We start from the raw sequence: 13371 nt of genomic DNA, 5'->3' as shown, positions 1-13371 counted from the left end.
CCAGAATCAAAAAGACACAGGCGGGCAATCCCGCACTGCAGCAAAATGTACCATAGCCAGGACCTGGAAGAAACCAAAATGTCCATCAACAGAAAAATGCACCAAGAAGAAGTCGCCCATGTACACAATGGAATATTAGCCATGAAAAAGCACAGAACTGTGCCGTTGGCACCACCATAGAAGGACCAAGAGATAATCACCCAACTTGAAGTAAGAAAGCAACCGAAAGGCCGACATCCTATGACGTCACTTATAGGTGTTACCTAAAAATTGATACTCATGAAATAATCCCCAAGAGAAGGACACACATAGATTCAGAAAACCAAATTATGTTTAACCAAATGGAAAGGTGTAAGGATTGTATGAATTAGGATATGGGGGTTAACAGACATATACTAATACATAGGAAATATATAATCACAAAATACCTAGGGAATACGAAGAGCGGTCTACTCAACACTCTATAATAACATACACGGGAAAGGATCCAAAGAGGAATAGACAGATACACTGATAGGATGAACCAGAAACTGTACACCTAGGAGAATCTACATTTTGATCAAATTTGCTCTGATAATTTAAAAAATTAAATTTAAATAACAAACAACAATTTAGGAGATATAAGCCTTTGGGTGTTTGCGCTGGCACATTCCACTCTAATTCGCAGCTTACTAACACGATTGCCAGGAAAGCTCTGTGGCCCAAAAACCCAGAGTTGGAAATGAAGAAAGGCTGCCGCCTCGTGGCCGTTTCCCACAAGAGCGGCTTTAAACCCACAGCTAATGGTCACTTAACATTCACAAGGATTCAGGGCTGTAAAGGACACCTGCCCTAAAAAATTGTGCGGAGGTAGGGAATGGCCAAAAAGTTTCAAAACTCTCAAATTTTTCAAGGAGATTGTATGGAGGGCTAAGTTTTACTCACTCACTTTCAAAAAAGAGGAAAATGGATAAAAGCTCCACATCAGTAATTATTACACTCATGCAGATCTAACCTCCAAAAAGGTTTCAACTCACACATGTCAACTACCATCAACTAAAAGTCTACAAACATTACATGCTGAAGGGGTTTTAGAGAACTGTGTACCCTCTAGCTGCTGGTGAGATGTAAAGTGGTGACAGCCAATAATGAGAATAGAAAGGAGCTGCGTTTAAAAGTAAAAATTGAGCCACCATTCCGTTCAGCAGGCCCACCGCTGAGACTCTCACCTGACAAGTCCAGAGTCGAGAAGGCACAGGCTTCAACAGCTGCACTGCAGGAATTTTCACAATAGCCAAGACACGGAAGCAACCAAAATGTCCATCACCATATCAGTTGAAAAAGAAGAAGTGGTTCATGTACACAATAGAATATTAGCCATGAAAAACAATGAAACACTGCTCTTTGAGGCACCATAGTTGAGCCTAGAGATAATCACAGAACATGAGGTAAGTCGGAAAGCAAAAGACATATCCTATGATATCACTTATAGGCGTTATCGAACAACTGACACAAATGAACTTATTTGCACAGAGAAAGACACTCACACACTTAGAAAACAAACTATGCTTGTCTAAAAGGAAAGGTGGGGGGAATGGAAAAATTAGAGATTAGGGTTACCATACGTGTACAAATACCTAATAAATACATATATCAAAAGACCGACCGTATAGTAAGGGAGGTCTATGGAACACTCTGCCATAATTTACATGGGAAGTGGATCTGTACATGAATATATATAGATATAGATATAGATAGATAGATATATGTTATGCACAAATGAACCAGATTGTCTACACCTAGCACAAACAATATTCTAATCATTACCCCAATTAAAAAAAAACTAAAACAACAAACAGGAAATAATGTAACATAAACTTATGGGGGTTTCTCCTGGCACATTCCATTTCAATTTACAACTTAGGAACAGGGATTCCAGAAGGGCTCTGCTGCCCTAGTAACCAGATTTGGGAATGGAGAAATGCTGCCGCCTAGTGGCCGTTTACCACAACAGCAGCTTTAAACGCAGTGCTAATGGTCACTAAATATTCACACTCATTACAGGCCTGTGAATGACACCTGCCCTCAAAAACAGTCCTGGGGGTGAATATTGACCAAAACATCAATTTTGAGGGCAACCTTTCAAGAAGACAATTTCAGGACGTTAATTGTATTCTCCATTTTTTTCATTTTTTCTTTAACAGAAATTTTAAAAGGTGTGGGAAAATGAACCTTAGAAAGAATTAAAGACATGCAAATCCAAATTACAAAAGTCCTATCAGCTCACACCAGTCAGAATGGCCATCAGCAAAAATTCTGCAAACAATAAATGCTGAAGGGGTTGTGGAGAAACGCCTAGCCTTGGTTCAATGTGGGACATGGTAAGAGCCAGTAAGGAAAACACAAAGGAGGTGCCTTGAAAAGGTAAATACTGAGCTACCATTCAATCAAGCATGCCCACTGCTGGGCCTATCGACTGAGAGGATGAGAATCAAAAAGACACAGGCTGGACTTCACTAGTGGCACAGTGGTTGACGGTCTTCCACCGAAGAAGGGGACACGGGTTCATGCCCTGGTTCGGGAAAATCACACACGCCGCGGAGCGGCTGGTCCCGTGAGCTATGGCTGCTGGGCCTGTGCGTCCACAGCCTGTGCTCTGCAATGGGAGTAGCCATGGCAGTGAGTGGCCCACGTACCGCAAAAAATAAAAAAAAAAAAAACACAGACTGGCAATCCTACACTCCAGCAATATTTATCATAGCCAACACTTGGAAGCTATGAAAATGTCCATCAACAGAGGAATGCACAAAGAAAAAGTGGTCCATGTACACAATGGAATATGACTCCAATAAAAAAATATAAATTCAATGTAGAAAACAAACATAAGTAAAGAAACATCAGCTTTTCGGGGTTTATCCAGGCACATTCCACTCTAATTTATAACCGAGGAATACCACTGCAAGGTAGTCTGTTTCCCTAGTTAAAAGTTTGGGAAAAGCAGAAATGCTGCCACCCTCTGTCCGTGACCTGCAACAGCAGCTTTAAAAACTGTGCTAAGGGTCACTTCATATGCACCAGTACTGGAGGGCTGTAAATGAAACCTGCCCTCAAAACGTCTTGAGGGGCGTAATGGCCAAAATCTTTCTAAATGTCACACATACTTCAAGAAAACAGTTTGAAGAGGTAAGCTGTACGCACAGCTTGAAGACAAAAAGGACATGCCAGAAAGCTCAATTTCAATGGATTATGAGACGCAGGCAAATCCAACCACAAACATGGACCAGCTCACACTAGTCAGAATAAACCTCAGCAAAAAAACTACAAACAATAAATGCTGAAGGTGTTGTGCAGAAGTGCATACCCTCAACGTTAAGTGGGACGTGACCTGGTAAGAGCCACTAATGAGAACAGAATGGAGGTGCCTTTACAAGGTAAACATTTTGCTACCATATGATCCAGCAGGCCCACTCCTGGGCCTATAACCTAAGAAGACAGAATTGGAAAGACACAGGCAGGCAAATGTGCATTGCCGCAGCATTACAATAGCCAAGTCATGGAAGCAACCAAAAAGTCCATCAACAGATGAGTGGACAAAGAAGAACTGGTACATGTACAGACAGAGTATTAGCCAAGGAAATAAAGGACATGATGCCATTTGCAGCACCGTAGATGAGTCTAGAGGTAATCACACAACTTGTAGTATGTCAGAAAGAGAAAAGACACATATCCTATGATATCACTTATAGGTATTACCTATAAATTCATACCAGTGAAGATATTTCCACAGAGAAGGCCAACCACAGATTCATTAAACAAACTTATTATGGTTCCCCAATGGAAATTTGTGAGGATTGGATACATTAGCATATCAGGGTTAACAGACGTATACAAACACAGGGGAAATATATAATCACCAAAGACCTACGGAATACCAAGAGAAGACTACTCAACGTTCTGTCATAACGTACATGGGAAAAGGATTCCAGGAAGAAAAGACATATGTGTATGTGTCAAAGAACCACATCTTGCACACCTAGAACAAGCCAAACTTTGTAATCAAACTTGCTGTGGTAAACATAAAAATTAAATTTAAAAAAATGAACAAGAAGTAGGGAGACATCTACTTAAGGGGCTTTTTCCTGGCACGTTCCATTCTAAATTACAACCTAGAACACGACTTCCATTGAGGCTCTGTTGCCCTAGTCACCAGATTTGGTAAAGTAGAACTGCTGCCACCTTGTGGGCGTTTCACACAACAGCAGCTTTCATCCCAGCATCAATGGTCAGTTGATATTCAAAATACTTGCAGGCCTGTAAATCACACCTGCCCGGAAAACCAATCCTGGGGTCGTATGTCGACCAAAAAATTCAAAAGGCGTCCATATTTCAAACCGACAGTTTCAAGAGGCATAATTTATGCACATTTGTCTTCTGTTTCTTTTTCTTTATTTCTTTTTTCTTAAAAAAACGGGAATGGAAAAAGGCTGAACAGCAGGAATTAATAAAGCCATGCAAATCCAGTGTACACAAACGTTCACCTCACAGCCGTCAGAATGATCATCATTAAAAAATGTCCACAAACAATAAAGGCTGAAGGGGTTTTAGAGAACTGCGTACCCTTTAGCTGCCGGTGGGATGTAACCTGGTAAGAGCCAGTAGTGAGAGCAGAATGGAGGTGCGTTTAAGGGTAATAATGGAACTACCATGTGATGTGGTAGGCCCACTCATGGGACTATCACTGGAGTAGACCAGAATCAAAAAGACACAGGCGGGCAATCCCGCACTGCAGCAAAATGTACCATAGCCAGGACCTGGAAGAAACCAAAATGTCCATCAACAGAAAAATGCACCAAGAAGAAGTCGCCCATGTACACAATGGAATATTAGCCATGAAAAAGCACAGAACTGTGCCGTTGGCACCACCATAGAAGGACCAAGAGATAATCACCCAACTTGAAGTAAGAAAGCAACCGAAAGGCCGACATCCTATGACGTCACTTATAGGTGTTACCTAAAAATTGATACTCATGAAATAATCCCCAAGAGAAGGACACACATAAATTCAGAACACCAAATTATGTTTAACCAAATGGAAAGGTGTAAGGATTGTATGAATTAGGATATGGGGGTTAACAGACATATACTAATACATAGGAAATATATAATCACAAAATACCTAGGGAATACGAAGAGCGGTCTACTCAACACTCTATAATAACATACACGGGAAAGGATCCAAACAGGAATAGACAGATACACTGATAGGATGAACCAGAAACTGTACACCTAGGAGAATCTACATTTTGATCAAATTTGCTCTGATAATTTAAAAAATTAAATTTAAATAACAAACAACAATTTAGGAGATATAAGCCCTTGGGTGTTTGCGCTGGCACATTCCACTCTAATTCGCAGCTTACTAACACGATTGCCAGGAAAGCTCTGTGGCCCAAAAACCCAGAGTTGGAAATGAAGAAAGGCTGCCGCCTCGTGGCCGTTTCCCACAAGAGCGGCTTTAAACCCACAGCTAATGGTCACTTAACATTCACAAGGATTCAGGGCTGTAAAGGACACCTGCCCTAAAAAATTGTGCGGAGGTAGGGAATGGCCAAAAAGTTTCAAAACTCTCAAATTTTTCAAGGAGATTGTATGGAGGGCTAAGTTTTACTCACTCACTTTCAAAAAAGAGGAAAATGGATAAAAGCTCCACATCAGTAATTATTACACTCATGCAGATCTAACCTCCAAAAAGGTTTCAACTCACACATGTCAACTACCATCAACTAAAAGTCTACAAACATTACATGCTGAAGGGGTTTTAGAGAACTGTGTACCCTCTAGCTGCTGGTGAGATGTAAAGTGGTGACAGCCAATAATGAGAATAGAAAGGAGCTGCGTTTAAAAGTAAAAATTGAGCCACCATTCCGTTCAGCAGGCCCACCGCTGAGACTCTCACCTGACAAGTCCAGAGTCGAGAAGGCACAGGCTTCAACAGCTGCACTGCAGGAATTTTCACAATAGCCAAGACACGGAAGCAACCAAAATGTCCATCACCATATCAGTTGAAAAAGAAGAAGTGGTTCATGTACACAATAGAATATTAGCCATGAAAAACAATGAAACACTGCTCTTTGAGGCACCATAGTTGAGCCTAGAGATAATCACAGAACATGAGGTAAGTCGGAAAGCAAAAGACATATCCTATGATATCACTTATAGGCGTTATCGAACAACTGACACAAATGAACTTATTTGCACAGAGAAAGACACTCACACACTTAGAAAACAAACTATGCTTGTCTAAAAGGAAAGGTGGGGGGAATGGAAAAATTAGAGATTAGGGTTACCATACGTGTACAAATACCTAATAAATACATATATCAAAAGACCGACCGTATAGTAAGGGAGGTCTATGGAACACTCTGCCATAATTTACATGGGAAGTGGATCTGTACATGAATATATATAGATATAGATATAGATATAGATAGATATATATATATGTTATGCACAAATGAACCAGATTGTCTACACCTAGCACAAACAATATTCTAATCATTACCCCAATTAAAAAAAAACTAAAACAACAAACAGGAAATAATGTAACATAAACTTATGGGGGTTTCTCCTGGCACATTCCATTTCAATTTACAACTTAGGAACAGGGATTCCAGAAGGGCTCTGCTGCCCTAGTAACCAGATTTGGGAATGGAGAAATGCTGCCGCCTAGTGGCCGTTTACCACAACAGCAGCTTTAAACGCAGTGCTAATGGTCACTAAATATTCACACTCATTACAGGCCTGTGAATGACACCTGCCCTCAAAAACAGTCCTGGGGGCGAATATTGACCAAAACATCAATTTTGAGGGCAACCTTTCAAGAAGACAATTTCAGGACGTTAATTGTATTCTCCATTTTTTTCATTTTTTCTTTAACAGAAATTTTAAAAGGTGTGGGAAAATGAACCTTAGAAAGAATTAAAGACATGCAAATCCAAATTACAAAAGTCCTATCAGCTCACACCAGTCAGAATGGCCATCAGCAAAAATTCTGCAAACAATAAATGCTGAAGGGGTTGTGGAGAAATGCCTAGCCTTGGTTCAATGTGGGACATGGTAAGAGCCAGTAAGGAAAACACAAAGGAGGTGCCTTGAAAAGGTAAATACTGAGCTACCATTCAATCAAGCATGCCCACTGCTGGGCCTATCGACTGAGAGGATGAGAATCAAAAAGACACAGGCTGGACTTCACTAGTGGCACAGTGGTTGACGGTCTTCCACCGAAGAAGGGGACACGGGTTCATGCCCTGGTTCGGGAAAATCACACACGCCGCGGAGCGGCTGGTCCCGTGAGCTATGGCTGCTGGGCCTGTGCGTCCAGAGCCTGTGCTCTGCAATGGGAGTAGCCATGGCAGTGAGTGGCCCACGTACCGCAAAAAATAAAAAAAAAAACACAGACTGGCAATCCTACACTCCAGCAATATTTATCATAGCCAACACTTGGAAGCTATGAAAATGTCCATCAACAGAGGAATGCACAAAGAAAAAGTGGTCCATGTACACAATGGAATATGACTCCAATAAAAAAATATAAACTCAATGTAGAAAACAAACATAAGTAAAGAAACATCAGCTTTTCGGGGTTTATCCAGGCACATTCCACTCTAATTTATAACCGAGGAATACCACTGCAAGGTAGTCTGTTTCCCTAGTTAAAAGTTTGGGAAAAGCAGAAATGCTGCCACCCTCTGTCCGTGACCTGCAACAGCAGCTTTAAAAACTGTGCTAAGGGTCACTTCATATGCACCAGTACTGGAGGGCTGTAAATGAAACCTGCCCTCAAAACGTCTTGAGGGGCGTAATGGCCAAAATCTTTCTAAATGTCACACATACTTCAAGAAAACTGTTTGAAGAGGTGAGCTGTACGCACAGCTTGAAGACAAAAAGGACATGCCAGAAAGCTCAATTTCAATGGATTATGAGACGCAGGCAAATCCAACCACAAACATGGACCAGCTCACACTAGTCAGAATAAACCTCAGCAAAAAAACTACAAACAATAAATGCTGAAGGTGTTGTGCAGAAGTGCATACCCTCAACGTTAAGTGGGACGTGACCTGGTAAGAACCACTAATGAGAACAGAATGGAGGTGCCTTTACAAGGTAAACATTTTGCTACCATATGATCCAGCAGGCCCACTCCTGGGCCTATAACCTAAGAAGACAGAATTGGAAAGACACAGGCAGGCAAATGTGCATTGCCGCAGCATTACAATAGCCAAGTCATGGAAGCAACCAAAAAGTCCATCAACAGATGAGTGGACAAAGAAGAACTGGTACATGTACAGACAGAGTATTAGCCAAGGAAATAAAGGACATGATGCCATTTGCAGCACCGTAGATGAGTCTAGAGGTAATCACACAACTTGTAGTATGTCAGAAAGAGAAAGACACATATCCTATGATATCACTTATAGGTATTACCTATAAATTCATACCAGTGAAGATATTTCCACAGAGAAGGCCAACCACAGATTCATTAAACAAACTTATTATGGTTCCCCAATGGAAATTTGTGAGGATTGGATACATTAGCATATCAGGGTTAACAGACGTATACAAACACAGGGGAAATATATAATCACCAAAGACCTACGGAATACCAAGAGAAGACTACTCAACGTTCTGTCATAACGTACATGGGAAAAGGATTCCAGGAAGAAAAGACATATGTGTATGTGTCAAAGAACCACATCCTGCACACCTAGAACAAGCCAAACTTTGTAATCAAACTTGCTGTGGTAAACATAAAAATTAAATTTAAAAAAATGAACAAGAAGTAGGGAGACATCTACTTAAGGGGCTTTTTCCTGGCACATTCCATTCTAAATTACAACCTAGAACACGACTTCCATTGAGGCTCTGTTGCCCTAGTCACCAGATTTGGTAAAGTAGAACTGCTGCCACCTTGTGGGCATTTCACACAACAGCAGCTTTCATCCCAGCATCAATGGTCAGTTGATATTCAAAATACTTGCAGGCCTGTAAATCACACCTGCCCGGAAAACCAATCCTGGGGTCGTATGTCGACCAAAAAATTCAAAAGGCGTCCATATTTCAAACCGACAGTTTCAAGAGGCATAATTTATGCACATTTGTCTTCTGTTTCTTTTTCTTTATTTCTTTTTTCTTAAAAAAACGGGAATGGAAAAAGGCTGAACAGCAGGAATTAATAAAGCCATGCAAATCCAGTGTACACAAACGTTCACCTCACAGCCGTCAGAATGATCATCAGTAAAAAATGTCTACAAACAATAAAGGCTGAAGGGGTTTTAGAGAACTGCGTACCCTTTAGCTGCCGGTGGGATGTAACCTGGTAAGAGCCAGTAGTGAGAGCAGAATGGAGGTGCGTTTAAGGGTAATAATGGAGCTACCATGTGATGTGGTAGGCCCACTCATGGGACTATCACTGGTGTAGACCAGAATCAAAAAGACACAGGCGGGCAATCACGCACTGCAGCAAAATGTACCATAGCCAGGACCTGGAAGAAACCAAAATGTCCATCAACAGAAAAATGCACCAAGAAGAAGTCGCCCATGTACACAATGGAATATTAGCCATGAAAAAGCACAGAACTGTGCCGTTGGCACCACCATAGAAGGACCAAGAGATAATCACCCAACTTGAAGTAAGAAAGCAACCGAAAGGCCGACATCCTATGACGTCACTTATAGGTGTTACCTAAAAATTGATACTCATGAAATAATCCCCAAGAGAAGGACACACATAAATTCAGAACACCAAATTATGTTTAACCAAATGGAAAGGTGTAAGGATTGTATGAATTAGGATATGGGGGTTAACAGACATATACTAATACATAGGAAATATATAATCACAAAATACCTAGGGAATACGAAGAGCGGTCTACTCAACACTCTATAATAACATACACGGGAAAGGATCCAAAGAGGAATAGACAGATACACTGATAGGATGAACCAGAAACTGTACACCTAGGAGAATCTACATTTTGATCAAATTTGCTCTGATAATTTAAAAAATTAAATTTAAATAACAAACAACAATTTAGGAGATATAAGCCCTTGGGTGTTTGCGCTGGCACATTCCACTCTAATTCGCAGCTTACTAACACGATTGCCAGGAAAGCTCTGTGGCCCAAAAACCCAGAGTTGGAAATGAAGAAAGGCTGCCGCCTCGTGGCCGTTTCCCACAAGAGCGGCTTTAAACCCACAGCTAATGGTCACTTAACATTCACAAGGATTCAGGGCTGTAAAGGACACCTGCCCTAAAAAATTGTGCGGAGGTAGGGAATGGCCAAAAAGTTTCAAAACTCTCAAATTTTTCAAGGAGATTGTATGGAGGGCTAAGTTTTACTCACTCACTTTCAAAAAAGAGGAAAATGGATAAAAGCTCCACATCAGTAATTATTAGACTCATGCAGATCTAACCTCCAAAAAGGTTTCAACTCACACATGTCAACTACCATCAACTAAAAGTCTACAAACATTACATGCTGAAGGGGTTTTAGAGAACTGTGTACCCTCTAGCTGCTGGTGAGATGTAAAGTGGTGACAGCCAATAATGAGAATAGAAAGGAGCTGCGTTTAAAAGTAAAAATTGAGCCACCATTCCGTTCAGCAGGCCCACCGCTGAGACTCTCACCTGACAAGTCCAGAGTCGAGAAGGCACAGGCTTCAACAGCTGCACTGCAGGAATTTTCACAATAGCCAAGACACGGAAGCAACCAAAATGTCCATCACCATATCAGTTGAAAAAGAAGAAGTGGTTCATGTACACAATAGAATATTAGCCATGAAAAACAATGAAACACTGCTCTTTGAGGCACCATAGTTGAGCCTAGAGATAATCACAGAACATGAGGTAAGTCGGAAAGCAAAAGACATATCCTATGATATCACTTATAGGCGTTATCGAACAACTGACACAAATGAACTTATTTGCACAGAGAAAGACACTCACACACTTAGAAAACAAACTATGCTTGTCTAAAAGGAAAGGTGGGGGGAATGGAAAAATTAGAGATTAGGGTTACCATACGTGTACAAATACCTAATAAATACATATATCAAAAGACCGACCGTATAGTAAGGGAGGTCTATGGAACACTCTGCCATAATTTACATGGGAAGTGGATCTGTACATGAATATATATAGATATAGATATAGATATAGATATAGATAGATATATATATGTTATGCACAAATGAACCAGATTGTCTACACCTAGCACAAACAATATTCTAATCATTACCCCAATTAAAAAAAACTAAAACAACAAACAGGAAATAATGTAACATAAACTTATGGGGGTTTCTCCTGGCACATTCCATTTCAATTTACAACTTAGGAACAGGGATTCCAGAAGGGCTCTGCTGCCCTAGTAACCAGATTTGGGAATGGAGAAATGCTGCCGCCTAGTGGCCGTTTACCACAACAGCAGCTTTAAACGCAGTGCTAATGGTCACTAAATATTCACACTCATTACAGGCCTGTGAATGACACCTGCCCTCAAAAACAGTCCTGGGGGCGAATATTGACCAAAACATCAATTTTGAGGGCAACCTTTCAAGAAGACAATTTCAGGACGTTAATTGTATTCTCCATTTTTTTCATTTTTTCTTTAACAGAAATTTTAAAAGGTGTGGGAAAATGAACCTTAGAAAGAATTAAAGACATGCAAATCCAAATTACAAAAGTCCTATCAGCTCACACCAGTCAGAATGGCCATCAGCAAAAATTCTGCAAACAATAAATGCTGAAGGGGTTGTGGAGAAATGCCTAGCCTTGGTTCAATGTGGGACATGGTAAGAGCCAGTAAGGAAAACACAAAGGAGGTGCCTTGAAAAGGTAAATACTGAGCTACCATTCAATCAAGCATGCCCACTGCTGGGCCTATCGACTGAGAGGATGAGAATCAAAAAGACACAGGCTGGACTTCACGAGTGGCACAGTGGTTGACAGTCTTCCACCGAAGAAGGGGACACGGGTTCATGCCCTGGTTCGGGAAAATCACACACGCCGTGGAGCGGCTGGTCCCGTGAGCTATGGCTGCTGGGCCTGTGCGTCCAGAGCCTGTGCTCTGCAATGGGAGTAGCCATGGCAGTGAGTGGCCCACGTACCGCAAAAAATAAAAAAAAAAACACAGACTGGCAATCCTACACTCCAGCAATATTTATCATAGCCAACACTTGGAAGCTATGAAAATGTCCATCAACAGAGGAATGCACAAAGAAAAAGTGGTCCATGTACACAATGGAATATGACTCCAATAAAAAAATATAAACTCAATGTAGAAAACAAACATAAGTAAAGAAACATCAGCTTTTCGGGGTTTATCCAGGCACATTCCACTCTAATTTATAACCGAGGAATACCACTGCAAGGTAGTCTGTTTCCCTAGTTAAAAGTTTGGGAAAAGCAGAAATGCTGCCACCCTCTGTCCGTGACCTGCAACAGCAGCTTTAAAAACTGTGCTAAGGGTCACTTCATATGCACCAGTACTGGAGGGCTGTAAATGAAACCTGCCCTCAAAACGTCTTGAGGGGCGTAATGGCCAAAATCTTTCTAAATGTCACACATACTTCAAGAAAACTGTTTGAAGAGGTGAGCTGTACGCACAGCTTGAAGACAAAAAGGACATGCCAGAAAGCTCAATTTCAATGGATTATGAGACGCAGGCAAATCCAACCACAAACATGGACCAGCTCACACTAGTCAGAATAAACCTCAGCAAAAAAACTACAAACAATAAATGCTGAAGGTGTTGTGCAGAAGTGCATACCCTCAACGTTAAGTGGGACGTGACCTGGTAAGAGCCACTAATGAGAACAGAATGGAGGTGCCTTTACAAGGTAAACATTTTGCTACCATATGATCCAGCAGGCCCACTCCTGGGCCTATAACCTAAGAAGACAGAATTGGAAAGACACAGGCAGGCAAATGTGCATTGCCGCAGCATTACAATAGCCAAGTCATGGAAGCAACCAAAAAGTCCATCAACAGATGAGTGGACAAAGAAGAACTGGTACATGTACAGACAGAGTATTAGCCAAGGAAATAAAGAACACGATGCCATTTGCAGCACCGTAGATGAGTCTAGAGGTAATCACACAACTTGTAGTATGTCAGAAAGAGAAAGACACATATCCTATGATATCACTTATAGGTATTACCTATAAATTCATACCAGTGAAGATATTTCCACAGAGAAGGCCAACCACAGATTCATTAAACAAACTTATGGTTCCCCAATGGAAATTTGTGAGGATTGGATACATTAGCATATCAGGGTTAACAGACGTATACAAACACAGGGGAAATATATAATCACCAAAGACCTACGGAAT

This window comes from Mesoplodon mirus (genome assembly GCF_964341445.2).
Source record: "Mesoplodon mirus genome assembly, chromosome: X".
NCBI lineage: Eukaryota > Metazoa > Chordata > Mammalia > Artiodactyla > Ziphiidae > Mesoplodon > Mesoplodon mirus.
Note: the sequence above shows the minus strand (reverse complement) of the source record.